General features: G+C 34.3%; 1 protein-coding gene across 1 annotated transcript in view; it reads left to right on the top strand.

Annotated features, from left to right (window-relative positions):
- The first annotated feature begins 12,870 nt into the window (after positions 1-12,870).
- The window catches only part of LOC134542037 (dipeptidase 1-like), a 64,730-nt gene continuing 54,263 nt past the window's right edge, over positions 12,871-23,337 (top strand). Inside the window, exon 1 of the mRNA XM_063385884.1 lies at positions 12,871-13,014. The gene's annotated coding sequence lies outside the window, so the exon portion shown is untranslated. The remainder of the gene's footprint in view (positions 13,015-23,337) is intronic.

Here is a 23,337-nt window from a genome sequence, read left to right as displayed (position 1 = left end):
CGCGCCAGGAAAAAATATAACTGTAGCATATTAGCTGCAATGGAAAATAAATGATATTTCGTATCATTTAGCAAAAAATGTTGCATTTTGACGTGAGAGCGTCTAATAAATCGATGAACACCGGCTGCACGCACGAAAAAGTGTCCCGTTACGCACATTTTTACGTTGCACTGTGCCCCGTTACGCTCATTGTTCCGTTACGCTGTGTTCCGTTACGCTGTTGGCGAGTGCAGTAATAATAGGTTATCTTATAATTGACTAAAAAATTATGGTGATTCATATAATTAATTAAAGATATTTGATTACAGTTTATTTATATGAAAACTTGTTCATAATTATATTTAAACTTTATAGCTAAACGCCAGTTTTTAAAATTAATTACAAGTAATCTACACGTGAACTGTTTCGTCGACTTTTTATAAAGTGAAGTGAAAAGTTAATGTGGTTTTCATTGCTTATTACAACAACAATTTCGGCAATAAAGATTAATTATTCTTGCATTTTAAAAATCTGACTACTAGTATAATTTCAAGTATTTATTATTTTATTATAAAAATAAAAAATGATTTAATTTTATTTATAAAAGTATGCAATCATTTCATCAATGTTTTTTATGACATTGTCACGTTAAACTATCGTCCGTAAACCGACTTTACAGACAACCAATTTTTTTTTAACTTGCTTGAATTAATAGCTGGATATGTTTACTACTTTAAAATTCGGATGCAACAAATTATACGACACCAACTTCTTAAAAAATATTTATCTTTAACCTTGATTATAAATTAATTAACTTTTATTCACGAGGGTTTGTAATCATAATTAATATTTAAGGCTCGGTCCCATACGTACAGTGGATAATTTAATTTTCATGGAATTTATTTGAATTCAACACGAATCTTTGTCACAATATGTTTAAAGTATTTGTACTAAGGTGTAATATAATGTGTGTAAAAAGTTATAGAAATTATGAACATTTGAATGACTCCTTACACCCACTATATTACACATTGTGAAAGTCTGTTGAAAATATTTGTGACAAATAACAAGTGTAAAGAGGTATGATATTAAATTCACAGAAAAAAAAACCTAAACAAATAGTAACTACTAGAAAATTATATACAGGCCGAGGACTTGGTTTAGTGCCTCTCAGATTGGGAACTGTAATCAACAGTTGTAACAGAGGTGTCAAAACGTTTGTGTGATTTAAGATTCATTTAAAGGGAAGAAGAATTATTTAAAAATCACTACAATATTAATTAACTTGGATGTTTTTTCACAATGTTGATGGGTTTTTCCTTAGAAATTTTTTGCAGAGTTCTGTTCTTTTTTTTTAACTTAGGTAGAATATTTGGTTTGCTTGGGTCCATTTTTTTGCGTGTGTGCTGTTCAGCAATGTCTTCTGTTTCTTTTTCCTGTTTTGAACTTTCGAATCTGCGTGGCTAGCACTTTCCATGAGAATAAATAAATTAGCAAGTAATTACTATATAAGATATTTGCGTATTCCTCAAAGATAATCTCAAAATCTTTTCTGGAAAATTAACTTGAAAAGAAAAATTCATTTGCAACGTGGAATAGCGTAGACTCTTCATAGATGCAGATATATCTTAATAATATGATCTCTATTCACGGAAGATTTATTTCACCTCCCAAGCATTTTCGAACTCACGCGAAGTACAGCAATTCAGCGAAGGGGCTGGAAAATATGGACCTTAAAAAAACGGCGGAAGATTTACGCCCGAGGAGAATTAAGTAGGATTGAGGCGACCGCGATGAGAAAGAGGTTCTGATGATGAAACTATCTGTCGACAAGAAAGAGGCCTCTTACGGAACTATTTGCAATTCAAACGAGCGGTCCAATTGACTTGTGCGAACTTCATTAATCCTCTTCCTAGTTTGCATACCTTCCATCTTGTTGACATCAGATTCAGGAAGATCAATTAACTGTCGTCGCGATTCTATATCAAGAACACGTTCCGTAATAAACACAACGCACACAAGCCGCACGCACGCACGCACGCATGTGTAATTAAAACTTGAAGCGGCAAGAATTTACAAAAATAATTATGGTTAAAACTATAAAATATGCTTTAACTCATCAATTTTTACACGTTGACTACATCAATAAAATTCGTCCACAATGGTAAGAATTAGTCCGTTTTTTTTATAATATAACTGTGTATTATAGTACATTGTTTCATGATAGTCAACCAAGTATACAAAGTTATATTTTAAGGACGGGATTAATTCTTACTGTTTATTCTTAAGTACTCTATCTTAAAGTAGCCTTCAGGCCTACTATCATTACTGGAGAAAATCTGGGGTGGTTCACTGGTAATTATGAATGTACAGGCGTTTATTGGTAACTACAAAAAAAATATTTAAGTTTTTTTATGTTCATTTTTCGGGATAGGTGTTTTAGTCATTATTCATAAGATGAGACAGTATAATGCTGCAATTCTTGTTTATAACTGGCTGAGGTAGGGGCCATTTGGAACGGAGTTAAAACTTTAGTTGAGTTAACGGCCGCGTAAAACTAACATCTCTGCTCCTGTGGGGCGACAAGCGGCGGCCTATGACATACGACCTCGGCTTTCAGCCTCCTGGTGCTCCAAAAACCAACCTTTTTTTTAACTCGTAGCATCTCCTTTTAATGGTCTTTCAAACAAAGGTACCTTCGTCTTTATTGCCTGTAATTAAAGCGGCCGCGCGAGATTTTACGTCGACGGACCTGTGTCCGGGTACGTAATTATGACAGGGAAGGTGGTGTACGATGAACTGGAAGGTAGCAAAACAAGTTATATGGAACGCTTCCATGCTTTCCAACACTGAGAAATTTTTTATCGGATTATTTTGCAGCCAGATGCCCCATCATGTAGCCTATATTAATGTCCAATCTGAAGCATAAATTTAAAAGAACGTTAACATTTATCTAAACGACTCAAAAATTTATAACAGGAACACCATACTTACGTTAACATTACCTGGTCAGAAATATAAACCATTTTTTAAAATAGTAACGAAATAATATTTAAAATGTATAACTTAAAACTTGAACTTTAAAAATATAAAAAACACTTTTCCAATTCTTAATGTTAATCATTTTAAAACTTCATAGGGAAGTACGTAATGTATTTTTATAACATTTAAGACACAAGGCCTTCTAATCTTTTTTAAAAGGTCAGTTTACAATTTTTTAGTAACAATTTTTTTTATCAAACTATGCTTTGCTATGCGTGATGGGCTTTGCAATTCAATGTTTGGAATTAAAATAAAAGCACATTCAGTTAGATTACACCAATAAATATATTATATTTGCTTGAACATTCGCAAAATGGAGACCGATTGAGGGTTTCCCATTGTATTTAAATATACGATATGATTCGTGCACAAAAATGAATCATAATACCCCGGCACTGACCGGATGCTGATAATTAAAAATTTAAAAAAATCTTACTCGAAGCTGGACGCACTCCATTGCCACTCAGTTCTTTGCATAAGTGAGAAACCTCAGCGATTCCCGCGACCGAAAAACCTTATAGAAAATAATCTGGCAAAGATCTAAGTTGTTATTTCTCCGTGAGAACAATTTGCGTCTTACATATCATCGTACACGCTGAACAATGCGAGTCGTGTTCGGACACTAAATACATCTTACATTGGACATATTCAATCGGGCGTAAAACAAGCAGCACTTTTTTCACACACAAACATCGAGTATTGCCTAAATCCCCTACAAATTTATTGGTGTTTGTTTGATCTTTTATGCCCTAAAATTAATAATAAACTAGATAATGAAATAATTATAATTCGCGGGGGTTTTATTTTCAGGTTAGATACGAAAAAAAAAATCGATCGTAGAGTAGTCACTGCTTTGTCCAAAGTTGTAGAAAAATTAGTTTCCTTCAACTATAGGCAATATAATTTTTCGTGAAAAGTAAAAATGCTCTAGTTATTCTACAAAACCAATTCTTCCTTAAAATCAATATGGCAGGCAACGCAACCGCTGAATTTAGTTGCCATTTTGAATTTAAACTAATATTTTATCCCTACAATTTATCTCAATTTATCTCAATATTTTGGGAGTTGCATCACTACAGCCGGGAAACAACCTCAAGTGTTCCAAGGCGCGGCTCCGTCTGGTTACAATGACTCCATCTGCTTTTGGCTCCAGATGATTTCAATTGCATTTTCCTCAAACTGATTCTGATAGCTGGAAGGGCTTTATTATTACTCTCCAATTTGTTAGTCATTGGTGACGATTTTTACATATTTAAGTTATAAATTGTATTGCGAGAGCTGCATCTTAGTTATAGATCAGATTACGAGAGCAAAAACATTTTTTTAAAATCCAAAATATATTTTTTCCGCTTTTATACACGTGCAGGTAAAACAAGTCATGATTGTATGTATCCCGTATTTCTTAGTCCATGTTTATTTGGTGATGGATAAATTTTCGACATTTTACGAAGCAAGTAGAAGTCCTAACCTGTCGACATATATGTTATGATCTTGCCATGACGTGCAATCAATTTCTTCTGCTGCTGTCATCTTCCTTACGTGTTTATTATTAACTTTCTTAAGATCTCTGTAGTCCTCTGTTTGAACACCAACCTCAAAGTCACTATCGTTATCGTCATAAGCTTGATGAAAATAATTTTATTTTCAACACGTCGTTTCCATTCTTTCCTGTATTAAAAGATGTCTTATCTGGAGACGGCTATCAGCATCAGCCATTTCACGTGGTAATCCTTCGATTTCAGCCGACGTCTTCTCCCGTCCTGCCTTGACGCATGGCTAAACGGAAATATTGAAATATTGCGCTGCGCACCTGAGCCGATTACTCAGAAACTTTGTTCGTAAATCGTAAAATTTCTATTTTAATGGTGGAAATCCCCCACCATATTGGATTTTCAGATGTTCAGTAGAACTTCCGAATTAAAGTTTTTAGTTCGACATGGCATTATCACTTTTTTAAGGGGCACGCCGAGTGTTGGTGAGGCAGGATGATAAGTGCGACTCTCGCTGGTGCTTCTAGTATGGGATCGCCTCTAAGTGCACGCATGTGGAGTGGCACGCAGTGTCATCTCGTGCATGGGAGAACTGTAGGTTTAAGCGTTAATCATGACGTTACACGGCAGGAGAAATTAAATAAAGTTTTAATGCAAGTCCCTTGAGCGCTTTCAAGAATCTTCACCGGGATTTCCATGACTAAAATGTATTATGAAAACACGCGTTTCAGCCATTTTCACTCTTTTTAAAAAAATACAGTTCATTACCGAAATATTGAAATTGAATAACTCATCCACCTTAAGCGTATTCTTAGGCTAGATACTTTTCGTAAACAGACATCTCTCTAACAACTTGAGCATTTTTAAAATCACCTTGTTTTATTGTGCTCGGGTAAACGAGGCTCTTAAGTTAACATTATTTGTCTGGTGTTATTATGACAGTTATCACCCACTTGAAATAATCATTTATTGTCCTCTCTGAACAGACTGGAACCCGTTAGTAAAATGTATAAAAGCTTGAGAATATTTGACAAATGTCTTGTCAAGCCGAAAATTTAAAACAATTTCTAAAAATGAAAATAATAATAACAAGAAACGAAAAAAAATCACAATTGTGGGTGGTAAACCACTTAAGTCCTCAAATAATGTCATTTGGCGTGATCCTCCAGTTGTATAAAAAAAACAATGAAAAAGCAATGAAACTAGCCCTATAACAATAAAGTACTTTGCAGGCTTTCGCAACCATCATCTGATAAGCAATCGATATGGAGTCGCATCGAAGTGGTCAATTGTCCTGACGTTTCACTCGGCGTTGAAGCAGGCATCTTCAGGGTTATGTATACTTACCATGGGTCTTCTTCAGGTAGCCAATCAGGAGAGGCTTCCTCTTATTGAATCTAGTGCCAGCCAATCAGGGAATTGCTCTCTTGTCATTGGCTGTTGCATCGGTCAATCAAATAATGCCTTTGCAATATATTGTTAATCCTTTCTCTCCCCCATCCCCTTTCTCGTAAACAGAAATTCCTTTCGAGGTGCCGACGTGTGCGCAGTATTCAGAATGAACCAAAGTGTGTACCAATCACTGGGCCGTCATAGAAGTCGAGTCACGTAGCAATCGATCGTCGCCGCACCGTACGCTAGACGAAGTTAGCAAGTCCGTGATTGACGATCTAAAATTTCTCGTAACAAAAAAAAACATCAGGAACCGGTAGAGTGAAGATCTGCTTTCGTACCAAACGTGTGGGAAAGGCGCTGGCCCGAATGTATCTGTTAGTTGTTTAAGCCCGTTTTCTTTTAAAGCCTTTTCTGTTAAACAATTTGTTGTTAATAATTTAGTTATTAACAATTTATTTTGGTATTCATTATTTAAACTTTGGTATTGGCTTGGACGCTGTTTATTTCTTTATTAAATTTTTTTCCGTGGCTTTTGGAAGATGTTTTTTTAAATTTTAATGTAAGTTTTAGTTACGTTTTTTAAATAAAACTAGGGTTTGTTCATTTCCGTTTTGTTTTCAATAAACTCATGAAGCTGGGGAGGTGCGTGGGGAGTGGCGAACGAGTGCTTATGCACTGGGCAGTTTTTGCGCCAGTTGGCACCACTGAGTTGGTCAGCGCTTCTGTGCAAGAGAGGCACATCTGTCAGTGACAGTGACAGCGACAGTTTCTCGGGCAGCCGGGAATAGAGTGACGGCCCTCGCGCGAGCTAGCTGTGGAAGGGAAAGTTCAAATTGAAGATTTAAAATGCGTTTTTCTAGTTGGTTCGCGCACTCCCCAAATTAGCGTTAGGACGTTGTATGAACAACTATATTTAAATTATAACCTGAAATGTTAAATATTTTAAAGAGTAATTTTTTTTAATTGTAAAGTTTTATTAATGCGAGCTCGTAGCTTAGTGATTTTTTAACAGCTGGCATTTTAGGTTTGAATTTGTATAAGAATCTTTAATGTATTATAAATTTGGATATTTTTTATATTTTTCATAATAATATTATTTCTAATTAATTTCTAATTTTAAATTATTGTTTCATCTTGGGTCATCAATTGTAATTTGATATTTGTAGTCATTCTATTTATTTTGAACTTATATACTTTAATGCATTTTCTGAAAGAAATATTTAGAAAAATAAAATTTGGCAAATCATAATAGCAAAAGCTCATTTTCATTTAACGAAATACCCAATTCGACGCAAAACATTGATAAGTTGTCTGCTATTTTTATTATTATTTAGCTTAACACTTTGGCTAGGTTCGTGCAGAAACTTACGCTTTTTTAGATTATTTTAATTTCATTATTTTTTGTAGAACCAGTCGGGTGTTGAGATTGTGCTATCTACCTTGTAAAGAAGTTAGATACCACAAACTGTCCAAATAAAAAATCTAGCTTTAAAAATAAGTCACATAATCTTTTCTTTCGCAACAAATACACAAACATATAACTACGTAAGGATTTTTATATTAACTGAGCATTTTCCACCGCTTACCCCTGCATTATGCGAATGTCAGTACTATGCGAGGGAACGTACAACACTTAAGTAAAAAATTTCAAAACATGCGCTAAAATTTGTAAGGAAGAAGAATCTTCAAATAATTAAAGATTGTAACTATGTGATTGGCAATTAAGAGGTTCTTTCTTTTAGTAGAACTTGATCACATCGGGAACTGTAATTTTTGCTCGAAACTGTTTTAAGTTACTCAGTGATACTTAAATTGCCGTTAGCTACAGCATGAGATGCACGTAGCGAGCACAAAGAGCCCTAATTAAAAGGCTTCTGCGTCCAAACTACAAGCGTCAGATGTGCATGTAGTAGCTCATTAAGTACACGTGACAAATATCCCTTCGCATTAATTATCGTGTAAAATATCACCATGAACTGACAAGTTTCCTAGCAATTAAATTCCTGAGTTTCACATTTATCCATTAATTAAAATCCAGTTAACATTGGGAAAGGACTGCTAACATTACATCTATCTCTTAAAATATAAATCTAAAATCTAACAAGCGTAATTATTTTAATTTTTTAATTGGACATAAACTACTTTTATCTCCCAGCTTTCCCGTGTATAATATTTAATTAAATAACATTCCATGCGTTCCCATGTTCTTAAATTTAACGAATCTACAGAGTATCAAATTAGTCCTGGTCTATGCAATAATACAAGTTTATGTCCAGGAATAAAACATATACCAAAAATATATCAAAAGCAAAATATATAATGCAGCAAAAATTTTGAATTGCTAATTTTGCTTCATACTTAATTTACAGTAATAATAGTTCTTAAAATAAGCATGCTTTACTTGTTGCTATTGATTTTGACGTGATACGACACATAATTTTTCTATCTCATCAAATTCCGAGTGAAATATGTCGCATAAATATTGTGCTCTATCTACCATTTCATAATTTAAGTATTTTTTTTTCTACTGAATAAATGGGGTTTGTAATATAAAGTCACGTGTTTTCTTCCCAGTTTTATTACAATAGTGATTTTAGTATTATTTTAAATTTTAATGAACATTTACACAGTGCTTAACACGCGTACAAAGTAATATCAAAGGAAATATCAAAACTAATAAATAAGAACACACAGAACAATACAATAATGCAAATACCTTAGAATCAACACACATCATAGTAATCGAATAATCAACGTAATAAATATAGTCTAAAAAAACAAAAAAACACTTTTATAGAAAATTCAACTAAGGATATTTTAATCAATTTGAATTAAGAATAGGGTAAATAAGAAAAAATGTATTTTATTGTTAAAAAAATTGGGGTGCTTTTTAAGATATTATCAAAATGATAATCCTTCTACTCATATCTGTCAATAAAATATTTATAACTATTGACACCATGCACCCCACGCTTTTTTACAATAAAATATATTTTTTTCTTATTTACACTAATTCAAATTTATTAAAATTTATTTTCAATTTTTTAGTTGGATTTTCTATAAAAGCGTGTTTTTTTTATTTTTTTTAAACTATTATTTATTTTTCTTTTTTAGTTGGGTTTTCTTTATTACATCAATTTACTATTAAAGTGAGTTTGAGTAGATATTGGTTCCTTTAAAATATATATTCGATATAGCGTGTTGAAAAACTATAGTACACAATATGTTCAATATCCTACTATGAAAATCAATGATTTTCAATAAAATTGGGAATCCATTTATGTTTATTCTGAGACAGTAACTTATGCGAGAAATCAGCAATTTGGGCGCCTGCTGCCTCCCTTGGATGAGATAGCCGGTTCTCAGGTTCACTCTGCGAAAATTTCATCTTATTCAAAGTCGGTAACTTATCCGAGAAATAGGTGATCGGCGCGCCTGGTAGTTTCCCTTCTTGGTCTTGGCGCAAAGACACTAGGTACCAGTTTTAGGAAAACAAAAAATCGCTAATCCTGATTATCCTAGTAAGGATAACGGGTCCAACTGTTCAAAATATTGCATTGTCCTTGATAAGTATGCCACATTTCGAGTTAATCCGACGTTTTATAGGGGTCATAATCATGTTCAAAGTTTCCGTTACATACTAACATACGTACGTATGAAGCTAATAAAAGCGTGTTAAAAACGGCATAAATTTATTTTATAAACACCAAAATTTCGTATATCCATAGCAAAATATATGTAAGTACGATAAATCTTTATCAGTAATAGGACAACAATAAAAGACACTCAAAATACGACCAAAAATACAGGTAATAGTGAAAACATTTAAAAACTATTACAAAACAAAAACTACAAAACACAAAGAATGATACAAGGCAAATCCAAAAACACAAAATAGTGTGGCAGATAGTATTTCACTTGAAGAATGAAAATAGTTAAAAATTATTGTTTTCCTTAAATAATTTTCTCAACAACAAAACTTAAGTTTTAAAAATGTATATTGTTTTTAAAATAAATAGTGCACGAAGGTGTACCTCGCTTCTAGTTTAGCACTTACATTTAGTTCGTTCTTTCAGTTACTCGAGTAGCAGAATGCAGCTGCGTGGAATTTGTTAGTAATTCTCTTGCTTTGGGAATAAGAAAAAAAAGACGCACGAGATAAAATAATGGACTGTGAAGATCTCTGAAATTAAGAAAAGATAAGTATGCGGAGCAGTCGTGGAATGAAGTCGCGGCCATTTTTTCTGCCGAAAGCTACCTGGTGATATGCTCCTTCCTTTAGAGCCACATCTCAAGCCACATTGAGCTCTGTGTTGGCGTAAGTTGCTGAAATAAGTAATTATCTTGTACACACTCAGGTATTGACTAAATCTTGTGCCAAAGTTTTCTATGAACGAACGACTTTACTTGAATAAAAATACACTTTGTTACAAGACAAAGTGTTTAGAAATGTTTTAACTCTTTTAACACTGCTAAATATTCAAATCGTGATAAAACTGTGTGCACTACCTAACAAAGGGTTAGTATTCCACATTTAAATAACAGACATAATATTTATTTCGTCGTTCCGTTTTCTGAAAAACATGTCATTTACATAAAAATTCCTACTTCACACAGGATTTTTTTAATTCTGTCTTTAAATATGATTGTAATTTTTTAAGTAATACTTCTTTAGGAGCGCTATGAAAAAATTATAATAATGAACTTTAACTATTCACGTGGACCATGGAACAAAATTTTAACAGAATGAAAAAAAGGCCACATACAAATAAAAAATATATATGTGCTATCAAATGGCTCATGTTAATACAATATAACGAGCCTCTAGGTACAAAAAGCTTTTATGGGTCTGATTCCACAAATTTAAACGAGTTTTGGTTTTAAGACAGGTATTGAAATTTGTTTTCAAAATGAAAAAGTTGCTTGTTTTTCATCGCCAGCACTGATTATACTTCCTAGAGAAATAAAGGAAAAAGTATTTTTTTTGCATTTCATTTTTAGTATTGACAAAAATCTACCGTTTAAAAGATTTAAAATTAAAGTGGTTTACGTTCAGAGTTTTCCAGAGTTTAGGAAATATATATTAGATCTGTTCACCTGTAAGACCAACCTGGTACCTTTCGCTGAGATACATTTCATTTGATTTGTATAAATATTAATAAATTCATATTTTTAAGGTAGTGTATGATGTTAAAAGCTTGCTTGATTTTTAGTCAGAAGCAAAATTTTATGACATTATGGTCGCGTTTCTCAAGTTTGTATTTTGACAACATTAAACGATCTCAGCAGAGAGTATTTTAACCGTGGTAAATGGAGGCTTTCACTGAGCCAGACACCGTGACCACGAGGGAAAAATAGTCCCTGGAAAGTGGTTTTTCGAAAAGTTTCGTCCGGCTCGCTTCACGGACCAATGAGCACGACCTCTGCGGAACAGAGCGTGGCATCTGGCGCGCTGTGGTGGTCCGAAAGCAGAGAGAGCTTCAGAGGGCTGGCCCCAGGGGTATATCTATATTTATAAATATATACAAACATATATATACCCCTCAACACATCAGGGCGAACAAACCCCCCACCCCCCCCCCCCCCCAACCCGTTACATCTCGCCGCGTTAATATTTCTTCCCGCCCTTGCAGTGTCTCATCACACGCCCCCAGCGGTGTAGTTGGGTGGGGGGCGGAGGGAGGGGAAGGAGGGGAAGACAAGCCGGGGAGGGGAGGGGCAGAACACGCTTCCCCCTCCTGCCGCGCGCGGCGCTGCGGGTCGCCCGGGCGCACAGACGCCGAGATCGTACCAAGATTCCGGTACATGCACCAGAGCTGTATATCTGCCGTAAGTAATAGGGCCGCCTAAAAATATATCAAAATCTATACAAAAAAATTCGGTGAAAATACATAATGTAAATATATATATATGTAAAAAATTATTTTTATAGACACCCTTGGTTGTCATGTGTCAGAAATGTGAGAAAATGTAAGAAATTTTCACTGGTCGTAAAAAAATATTAAAACACTCTAAATGTTACTACTCTCGCAAATACGGATGTAGAACATAATTCTTATTACTTACAAGAAACATTACTTTCAATCAGATAAGAAAAAAAAGATAATATTTTTTAATAACAAGAAATATTACTTAAATTCAGATTTGGGGGAAAAAATGTTTACGGTAGATCGCAATGAATTACCACTGTACGCTTAAAATATTACAGTTTTAAATTAACGCATTTTGATAACAGAACAGCGCCTAAGCAACGCCTCGGTGCCCGAACCCACGCAGCAAATGAAGTTGTCTCGGCGAGACGGTACAAAGCTAAAGCAAAAAAAAATCAACGATGTGTGAACCCTAGGGGAAAATATATACTTATTTCAGACAGAATATTAGTTGACTAGATCGGGAATCAAGCCCAGAATATTTATGTCAAGAATTAACCTTAAGTCTGTCCGCTGAATCATATTATTCCACGTACGTTTTGTACGTTTTGTTTTTGTAAGAATGCCACAGATACATTAAAATAAATTGAACTTCAGTATTTATTAAAGAAATAAACTTTAATAGTTAATAATTCAAGTAATTTATATGAGAATAGTACTAAAGACACAATTATAACTTATTGTGATTGCATAACAAAAAAAAACTTATTTTTTGGCATCCATTAGATTTTTTAATTTAATTTTAATATTAATTATTAATTTCCTGATGATATTAAATTTTTTCAAACATTTTCAAAACAGCATTCATTTTATGTGTTATAATATATATCATAATTGTTAATATTTTATAAAAATTGACATTAAAATACCAATGTAATAAAACTCTGAGTGACTGTAACGCAATGTATAAAATAACTTCTATGATAAATGAGTCAAAGAGTAGAAGACAAGTACCATAATTTCGAGGCGCCTCGTACCACAATTTGATGTTGTTCGTGTGGCAACACTGCCCGGGCTTCTCTCCCTCCCCGGCGACAGTCGGGCGCTGCGGCCGGCAGCTGACGCATCTCCCCCTTCGCTCGCCTGCGAGGGGCCGCAGCCCGCACGACGCCGCCGTGCACACGTGGTCGTCCGTCTCCCCTTCGGCGCCTGAAGTGACCGCAGCCCGTCGCACGCAGGTGGGTGGCGTGCTGCCGCACGAGCCCCTGTCGCTCCTGGCAACCAGTTTTCCCGGCCTGCAGTCGTTGTAAACAAAAATACCACGTTAACCCTTTAACTATGTAGAACTCTACACGTGTCTCTGTTTTGGGCACAGTTCTTCCCACTTTGTTTCACTACTGATTTCATTACGAGCCCTAACCACAGTTTTAGTTTTTACCATAAAATGTGTTATCTAATATTTATTTTTCATTTTAATGTGTGAACTTCAAGAAAATATCGTTTAACATACACATTTTGATACGTTTTGTGTGTACATGGTCTCTCACGCTAGTTAAATGATATATAAATGTGAACTAAGAAAGGAAAAAAAAATGTAAAAATACAATATATGAATAAAATATTAATATCCACAAATAATAACCTAGTGGAGAACTTTATATCATTGATTTATGACGCATACTTTTACACAGTTGCGCTACGTTTTTTTCTATTACAGTTTTAGCAGCGAATGATTAAATTTTCAGTTTATATATATGTACATTGGCTTTTTCTTTCATATGTTAGACTAATCAATATAATCAAAATTAACAAGATTTATATGTTAGTTTTAAATGAAAGTATGGTCCATTCAAGATCTAGTCTATGTCTGCTTACGTTATACATCATACGTACTTAAGCGACTGAGAGAGAAAAAGGCACTTTTAGGTGCTATAAAAAATTTTAATCGAGTTTTATTTAAAATTCATTATGCACACAATGCAGATATATATATTATTAAAGTATAAACGTTTGGACCACGTTTTTGTCTTCAGTGAATGTTAAGTTCGATTAAAAATTTAGTACAGGTATTTTCCTTTAAGAAGTTATCTAAAAAAAATTAAAACTTTCATAAGTAATTTAAAATTATGAGGTCAATAAATCTTCTCAATATTTATGAAACTGTAATCGGTTACTGTATATTAAAATTAGTGATGGGTCTAAATCCAATTTTTCTTGAATTTAAATCTCAAATTTGAATCCCAAAGATTACCTCGATTATATCCCTAAAATCCTAATCTAGCTGCCAAGAGCTTAAATAAAATAAAGTACAAAAATTAAAACAAAATAATAATTTTGTATTAAAACATTCTACTACTTATCTGTTTCACTTGTTAATATTCCGAGAGCAATAAATATTCTAATTTTATTTATATAATTACATATCAAATGTACACTTTCTTTGCGAACACTAATATAATAGACCTAGTTTACTTCAGACTTGTCAGTAATGAATTTTTTTTAATTTACTTCAGTTCCTCCAATAATTTTCTTCAGATATTTTTCTCAAAAATAGAAGACCATCGACGGAATTAATCGATGTGGGAAAATTTTGGTTCGATCCCACCGATAGTTGAACCCAAATATGACCGCTTATAAATTACTTTAATTTTTTTTTGACGTGACAACGTCTAATAAATCGATGAACGCCGGCTGCACGTACGAAAAAGTGTCCCGTAACGCACATTGTCCCGTTGCTCTGTGTCCCGTTACGCTCATTGTACGCTTGCGCCGCATCTATCTCTGTTCCACTAGATTGGAACAACCATCGATTTGACTTTTTCGAGGCACATTAAACTTGAAACACTCCCATTCGTTTCCTACTTTTCCTATCATCTTCCTATCCTTAACAGAATAACACATATTGGAATAAGTTAAATAGCAAACATGTATAAAATTTATAGTTAAAATAATCTCTTAGTTAAAGTAATAAACATATTTGAATTAATGAGTGCAAATAAAAGTAAATTTATCAATTAAATTGTATATTTAATTTCACTCGTTCTTTGTATCCATACAAATGAGTGATAATTCAATAAAAATGATTCAATTTTATTGATAAAAGTATGCAATCATTTAATCAATGTTTTGTTATGACGTTGTCACGTTAAACTATCGTCCGTAAACCGACTTTACAGACAACCAATTTTTTTAATCGACCCCAGCATGTTCACGCCCACGCCTCGCCCGGGACTCGAACCCGGGTACCCGAGGGCCGACGCGCTCCTAGCTGCGCCACCGCGGCGGGGCCGTAGCCTGCAAGATGGCGCCACGCTCGGCTCCAAAGAACAGAGCAGGCGTGTGGGCGGTCGGCGGGTTGCGCGCTGCAGCGAGGAGAGAGGTAGCTTCTTCGCACTGGCCTGCTCTTTGAACTGGCGAGGTCTGTGCTGCTGGATTCGCTAGCGTGAAATATTCTCCCCCTCCCTCCCCCTTCCAACCCCATAAAATTTGGTATTAGTGAGGCGTAAATTTTGTGTAAGCCAATAATTTTGCACACCAAATAACAGTCTGAACGTTTCAGAGGTAGGGGCATGCAAAGTTTGCGAAAAGATCTCGAGTCTAGCTGAAAGTTAAAACACTGTAGCATCATCTGTGTTTCTTAATTGGGTGAGTTTCTTTCAGGTCGATGTAGATTTTTACAACACCAATCACCGTGAGTCAGTGCGGATGCAAACAAGTCCTGATTGGCCCGGTCAAATAAGGCATTGACTTATCTCGCAGACGGCCGCCAATCACAAGGAAGAAACCTCTGGTACGGGTATACTTTGTTGCAGTCTAATAGGCGCTCAGAATTATTCGCGAAAAAAGGCCTGCCCCTATTCAGAGGTGATATATGTGTAGTTAACTCAAAGATGCAAACGTTTTTGACTAGCTATATTCCGGAAGGCAACCCCCGCCCCTCCAAAAATATGAATAATCAAAGCTCATTGCGTATGAGATAGTTTATGGAATACGTATGATGACACGTTATTACAAGGCACTGCTTAAGAAAAGCTTTTACTTCAGTCGGTTCGCTAATTAGAGAGCTTTCAATAAGGAGTGTCACATGAACAAACATTTTCAGTTTCACAAAAGCATGAAACCACGTGATTAGTTGAGTGAGCCTTAAGTCCTGTTTCAGTAGAATCGTTAGTAGTGCATGATGGAAACTGAACTGTAGTCGTCTGGATGAAAGCCCTCGTGCATTGTTAGACTTTGTAAGCTGTTTCGTCAGCGGTGGAGCGTCTGGTTTGCATTCATGAGTTCCCGACCACCGGCGCTTTGTTGCTGTCTTTATCCGAAGCTGGTTTTACTTTAGTCTACGCTACAGGCGAGTGTTGGGAAACCAATAGCTGCGTAACTGCCTTCCTCACCTTCAAGATGTTAGTAACTGGCATAAAGTTATAGAAAAAAATTTGTCCTTTTCGCAAAGTCTCAAAAATTGTTTCAAATTCGGGCCACCAGGTTTTGTATTAGGCGGAGGCCAGTGTTATATGTACAATATAATATTAATAATAAATAAGTTTGGTGCGCCCTGCCCATTTTTCCCGACAGTATGCAAGATTATTTTTAATAAATACAAATAAATAAATAAAAACATTTTATCTGAAGCATTAAACCAATATATTTACATTCCCCATAAAATATAGTTAAAATATAAATATATTTTGATTATTGCGTAGAGCTATCATAATTTTTTTCATGAAAATGGGATAAAAATATAAAATAAAATCAAACATGCTACATATGCTATGCTTATGAAAGGGGGGATCTTATTTTTCTATTTTTGCGGTAACAAATTTTAATCTTAATTTGACTATTCACACTGTTAAAAAATACTTTGATAACTTAGAAGGTTTATTTACTTTAGTTATCCATATTTCCAAATAATTCGCTAAGTTAGCAAAGTAATTTTATTTTTCAGTATGACTAGGCAAATATGTCGCAACATAAGTCTTCCAAATATTTTTTCCCCTAAAATTATAGCATATTTTATTTTATTTTGAATTGTTATCAACAGTGGTATTATTTATGATTGCGTACAAAAGATTATAGTCACATTATCTAACGATTTGTAGCACTGTGGGACTTTAAAAACATTTGAAAAAAAAGCCATTAACTCTAAAACTACGACACATGAATTTTCATTTTTTTTTTTTTAATTCAGAACAGTAATTTTACTTTCCTATCAACTGTTCTCGGCTTGAGACGTTGAGTTATAGGACACCCAAATACTAATATTAATAATTATTATATTCCCGGCCGTGAATGCTTAACAGCTACATATTATAGTGTGCATCAAGTTGAAACGGAATACGTACTATGGTGAACAAAAAATAAATAATTTTTTTCCCCTAACCACTATAGTGCGAAAATGTTACCTCATATAATAGGAAGAAAAACGATGCAAAAATTTAAAAATTATTAAAATATGGAAACTGGCTAGTTGAACTTTTTTTTGTATATTTCAATATTACTTTTAATTTTACGATTTACATGCTATAGAATGTTGAACTTAGAATTTTAAACAATATATATGAATTTATAAAATAATTTCAATTCGTCTGGTTGACGTTAAGGGTCACCAATGCCATAACAGACTTTAGTAATTCGTATCATAAATTTATATTTTATAGTGTGTGGCTGTAGTGGCAGAATACTTCAGGGTTAGAGATAATTAGATATTATACAGTATATGTTTTGACATCGCAAAGCTTCACCGTAATTAACTACATGCAAAGTGGTTTGTTTGTTTTATGTAACTACTCCTGCGAAGTTTAATTACGACTGGAAACTGTGGATTGGGAGCACGTCTCAGTTAATTAACAAGTTGGAGTTTTTGACTTTTCAGCGGTGTTTTATAACTTGCTGGAAAAACGTTTATCATAAGCTTTAAAATTCATTTGAATTTTTAATAAATCGCTTTCAAACATTCATGAATAAAGATATAATAAGGCTTCAAAGTATTGTTCACTGAGAAAACTAATAAATTAAAAGACTAATTAATTCACATGATAAAAATTTTGTACCATTCAGCATTTTTCCCTGCGCTCTATATTGAAACATTCTCACAACACTCAAATTTAAATAAACTTTATGTTATTTTTTTTTAATTTATTCAGTATTATAGTTTCTTAAATATTTGGAATTCATTTGGATAGTTTTGATTTCATTAATATAAATAATAGTTCGCACACTTCTACATACATTGAAGTGCAGCAAAAAATATCTTATCTTCGAGATCTATAATATTGGAACGTTGATGAAAACTATTCTGAACATGAATTGTAAATTCTTAAATAAAATGGTATTATTGTATTTAAAAAAAAATACTTAAAATAACTGTTTGCAATTAAATAGTACTCGTTATTAGAAAGTTTCTGTTAGAAGTTGTTCTTAACTTTGGTTTAAGCTTCTAGAGATAACAAAAATAGGGAATTTACTGCATTAATAATAGCACTCTTAACAGAAAAACTCTCCTGGGTTTTGAATTTGCTATTTGGCAAGTCCGATTCACATTTGAAACATTGCAAGGTGCCTAATTCTCGCTTATAAAACTGTATTATTACGTGTTTAATTAAGAACTGACTTCGTGTTAGTGCAAGAAACGTAATGAGCCAATCATCTTTGAGACCACAAACTATACTTTTTAGATTGATCCAGATAAAATAACAATCGGAAAGGGGTCTGATAATTAGAGTATATGCATAGTGTGTAGCGAACATCGACAGTTTACAACTCAGAGGGCGAGGGGAAAACCTAAAATGTTCATAGAATCACATGATCTCTTTCTCTCTCTCTCTCTCTCTCTTTCTTTCATTCTCTCACTCTTTCCCTCTCGGGTGTGATGCCATTACGAGCAAAAAACTGAGTTATGCATAATTATATTAAATAAATAGCATTATAGACTATTGTTTCAGTCACACCAATTCATTTCATTGTTTCGCAGACAAACATACAGGTATTTGCTTGAGTGTACAATATTTTGTTTGAGCATGGGCAACCAAGTACAAATAAAAACCTTTAAAAAGATTTTAATTAAGTGTTTTTAGTAGCAATAATTGTATTTACATATCTTACCAAAATATGCTATTAAATCATTGTTCATAAAATAATTTAATTATTTCGTTCGATTAACTTTAAGTAATAATAATTTGGTGGTGTTCAAAGCAAACATTTTCACGTTTAACAAACAATTATCTTTTTTTAATTTTCATTTTTAAATGGAAGCAATGTTGAAGATAATTTTGCCTCAAGGCAGTGTTTTGTTTATAAGTCAAAAAGAAAGGCCAGCTTCAACACAGCCACACAAACACTTGTCCATATATTGAAGTGTGGGTTAAGTTGAGGCTATGACTCATTGAAACGTAACGAAAAAGGAAAGCTCAGGAGTGGGGCACTCGATGATTGAAAATGGAAAGGGGGACGTGGAAGAACGAATTAAGTAGAGAGACGGACAACTGTAAAACTCTTTCCGGGCTTATCATCGCCACGTCTGTTGCAATCGTGAAGCTCCATTGGGTACGGCATTTGGTGGATTGTTATTCGTGAATGGATCGTAAGTCGCATGGAACGGAAATGTGTAACCACGGTGCTGTCATCTGTTGCAGATGGCGCGAACCAAAGTTCACAAAGCCAACATTATAGTATTAACTGTATAAAGAAATTTTTAACAAGTTTGGCAATATTTTAATAAAATTCCTTGTCAAAAATAAGGTCCAAATACGGGATTTTGAATTTTTTAAGTCTTTTTTTTCCTTTTGTCGGAGCCGTTTCATTATATAGTTTAATATTTCGCTCTGCAAATCGAATGATTCGATAGTCGACGCAGCTGCTCCGGCAACGAATTCTAGCGGCGGGTGCGGAAACTACGTGTGATTCGCGTCCAGAAATGTAGTTGAAAACACAATTTTCGTGTATATTTATCACGATCGGCATTATTTTTTAATAATTCTACGTTAAATTTCGCGTCCGAATTTCGTATTATAAGTGTATTTGCAACATGAGAACACAATGAATTTTCTCGTTATTGATGCAAATACTGAAAGACTCGCTCAAGTGTTTTTTTTTTTATCCGTTGTTTAATGAATTATTGAATAAGTTGTCCTTTTTTTCGTTCAAGTGTATTATTGAAGTTTCACTTTTAACGCGCATGCATAGGGGCCATGAAACTTTTTTATTTTTTCTCTTTCATTCTCTTAAACGCGTCAGTTCTCGGTAGCAGAATGTATTTATTTGCGGTCGAAATAAAGCGCAGCGCGGCACTTCACAACGGGGTGGGGAAAAGAACGTGTAACTGCCAGAGTCCATTTGCAGTGTCCTTCCTAGACAGTGGGTGGAAGAGAACTGTCAAGAATTGCAATTTAACGCCAGGGCCTCGGGAAATGACGTCGCACGGGAGTGAAGAAGAGGGGTGGGGGTATAGCGTCGCAGGAGAATGGGGTGGTTGGGGTGGAGGGAGGAAATGTCGGTAGGGGGGTCTTGGGGGGGGAGGGCTCGATCCGACTCTCGGACTCGCCCCGGATTGCCCCTGGGTGGTGGGGGGTGGGAGGAGGGTACGTCAGATCAATTCCCTCGGAGTGTGCTCGCGAAGTGGAAACAGGACGTACGTCTCTCTGGAGGAGGGCAGATATATCTCTCTCTCTCTTTCCCCCCTCCGCCACCCTTACTCGAAAACCTTCACAGCCCTGCGCGACGACCTTTCGCCCTCTTCCCTCCACTGCGTCCTGCACACGTCTATTTGTTTAATCTTCCGCCTGCCTCCCATGCCTCCCCTCCTCCCACCAATACCACACCCCACAACGATCTTTGCCGTCCGACATCGCGCCTCTGACGGCTGCCAGAGTCCAACCCTCCGCAACCCCTTCTGGGCCGGGTGGTTCCCGCGTCAAGACACCCGCCCCTACTGCCGCGCCGTCTGAGGGTTTTACTTCTTTAGGCTCGTTATGTAAAAAAATTATGAAACTGAATTTTTACGATTCGCGCGCAACATGCAACGAAATTCTCACAGGATGGAAAAATAAAAGGCTACATACAAATAAAATTATATATATTTATTTGCTTTTAATTCACGTACTTTTGTGATTAATGATTGAATGCTGATACATATAATTAAAACTCTTTTTTTTTACTTTGAATCTCTGTGATGTAAATTGTGTTTATAAACTTTTTCAAGTGTATTTATGTGAGCTTATGTTCCCGTATGTATAATTCATTTTTAATTATAAATTATTAGATTTGTATTTAATAAATTCATCTCCAATATTTTACTACGTAAATTAATTAATTTTATTACACATGTTCATATTAATATTCAGTTGTGCGTAATTGTTTAATATGTTCATTAAATTTATACCTTACCAACCGTATTTAATATATCACTCCAGTACTTTTATTATTTTTTTCTATTAACTATTCGCAAACAAAATTTAAGTTAGATTTTTATCACGCCAAGTAAATATAACTTTCATGCGAGTTTATAAGTACACGCACCCATTTTTTTATGCCGTTAGGTACGTTATTTTATTAATTTTAATATTCTTAGAAAAAAGAAAATTTTTCATCGAGGATGTGGTTCTTATCTTATCTTTCTGTTTGGTAAAACCATTTTTAAAAACATTTTATATGTTATTTAATTATTTATTTATTTATCAAGATCATGATATGTCATGATACAAAACCTTTACAGTTAACATAAAAACAAAAAACTACTTATAATTAAAAGGAAATAAAATGAAATGTTAAATAACTACATTAAATTTATGTGGTTATCAAAATTGCCGTTAGACGATGTTTCAAATGGTATTGTTGATGGTTTAATACTAATATTATCATAATATTTTCAGTTTCAGGGATTAGCATTAAAAAAAATCAAATAGGCCTACTGCATTTCGTACATTTTCATCTCGTTTTAACCGTTAGCGGAAAAACGTAATTTCAGCTTTAAAATATCCGGAATAGAATCCAAAGGAAGAATGGACGCAGTTACTTGGATTTTGAATTTATTGCTATATTACGTATTTCCGTCCTATTTCTTGGCATTTTTTATACACTTGTTTAATTTAAAATGAATTATTTTAAACAAAAAAGTTTTTTTAGTAATAAATAGATACCAAACTTTTAAGATAGGTTCGTTACTTTAAACAAAAATATCTGGTTTCCAATTGCCTCACACTTATTTAAAATGTAATGCTTCGTAGAGGGGAACTTCAGTTTGATACTCTTCTTAATTTAGTTCTAGAAACAAGATTATCGTGTTAAAATAATTATTCATTTAGGTCGTTAAGTATCACATCTCTGCTAACTTGAATTATTCACTATTAAAGTCAGGCAGAATTCACTGGAAGTTCGATTTTTTTGTGCTTCTTTTATAGTAGGAGTTTTTCTGGACTTCCTGCTGTGAACAAGATAAAAGAGAATTTACGCATTTGTATTTTCTTCCGTAAACATTTTCAGAGCGAACGTATACATATACCTCGTAACGAAATACAGCCTTGGCGCACTGAAAGCGCAACGATTGAGTTTTATCAGAAAATAAATTGCTATTCGAACATGCAGCACGGAAAGTTGGAATTGCCCTTCTGATTTCAAATGGGCTTCTGTCTCTTTTGTTACCAGAAAATACGTTTCTGTTTAATCTTGCCATTATGTGTACAGCGCAAATGGGGGTTAATGGCTGGGGATTTTTTTTTCTTTTATTTTTGGAGGCTGTAACGGGTGGAGAGAATTTTAGCAATTTGCGAAACGTGACACTTTCTGTGAAATATAGAGATATCGCTGCAGATAGCCGGGCGTAATCTGCATACACAAAAGTAATCGATTGGGGGTAAATACGTCGGATTAAACTTTTGTGTGGGCTCGTCTATTTCGCGCATGTTTGGACAAAACACGGCGTACACAACTCTAGCGTAAAATATGCTACGTTTAATTTCGTGAGGACGGTACGTTCCACTCTTTGGAAACAAGGTTGAATTGAGGGAACGGAAATGGACAACTGTGAGGGAGAAATTTTTATTTTATCCAGTAAATTAATTTAACACAAAATAGTGGTTTCTGTGTCGGCACATATAACTGAGTTAGCTTGAGGCAAGTGTTTACATTTGCTTTGGCTAACTTGGCTTTTATTTCATCATTTTTTAGTTATGGTTCCAATAAACAACATCCACTTATTATTTTGTGTAACACAACCCAATTTCTTTTCGTTATCTGTTACTAGAGACTCTTAAAAAGAACACTTTGAGAATAATCGTTGAACGGTGCTTTCTAATAAAATCCTTGGTGAGAAGAGATAGTTTTTAAAGTAATTGCAATAATTATATTAAGGCTGCGTAAAATAAAATAGACTTATTGTGTAGTTTTTAATATAATCCATTTAAATTATGAAATTTATGTGTGAGTATTTTAAAACAATTGCTTATAAAACTTCATTTTTTCAAGGCCCTTGTAGTTTTCTTTGAGTCTCAATAGACTTCAAATTTTTATCAATATCCTTATATTCTCTTTGAGCCCATTAATAAAAATATATTTCTTGTAGAAGACGATTA

Source organism: Bacillus rossius, assembly GCF_032445375.1.
Source record: "Bacillus rossius redtenbacheri isolate Brsri chromosome 4 unlocalized genomic scaffold, Brsri_v3 Brsri_v3_scf4_2, whole genome shotgun sequence".
Classification (NCBI taxonomy): domain Eukaryota; kingdom Metazoa; phylum Arthropoda; class Insecta; order Phasmatodea; family Bacillidae; genus Bacillus; species Bacillus rossius.
The sequence above is the reverse complement of the archived record's forward strand: the minus strand, read 5'-3'. Positions and strand labels throughout refer to the sequence as shown.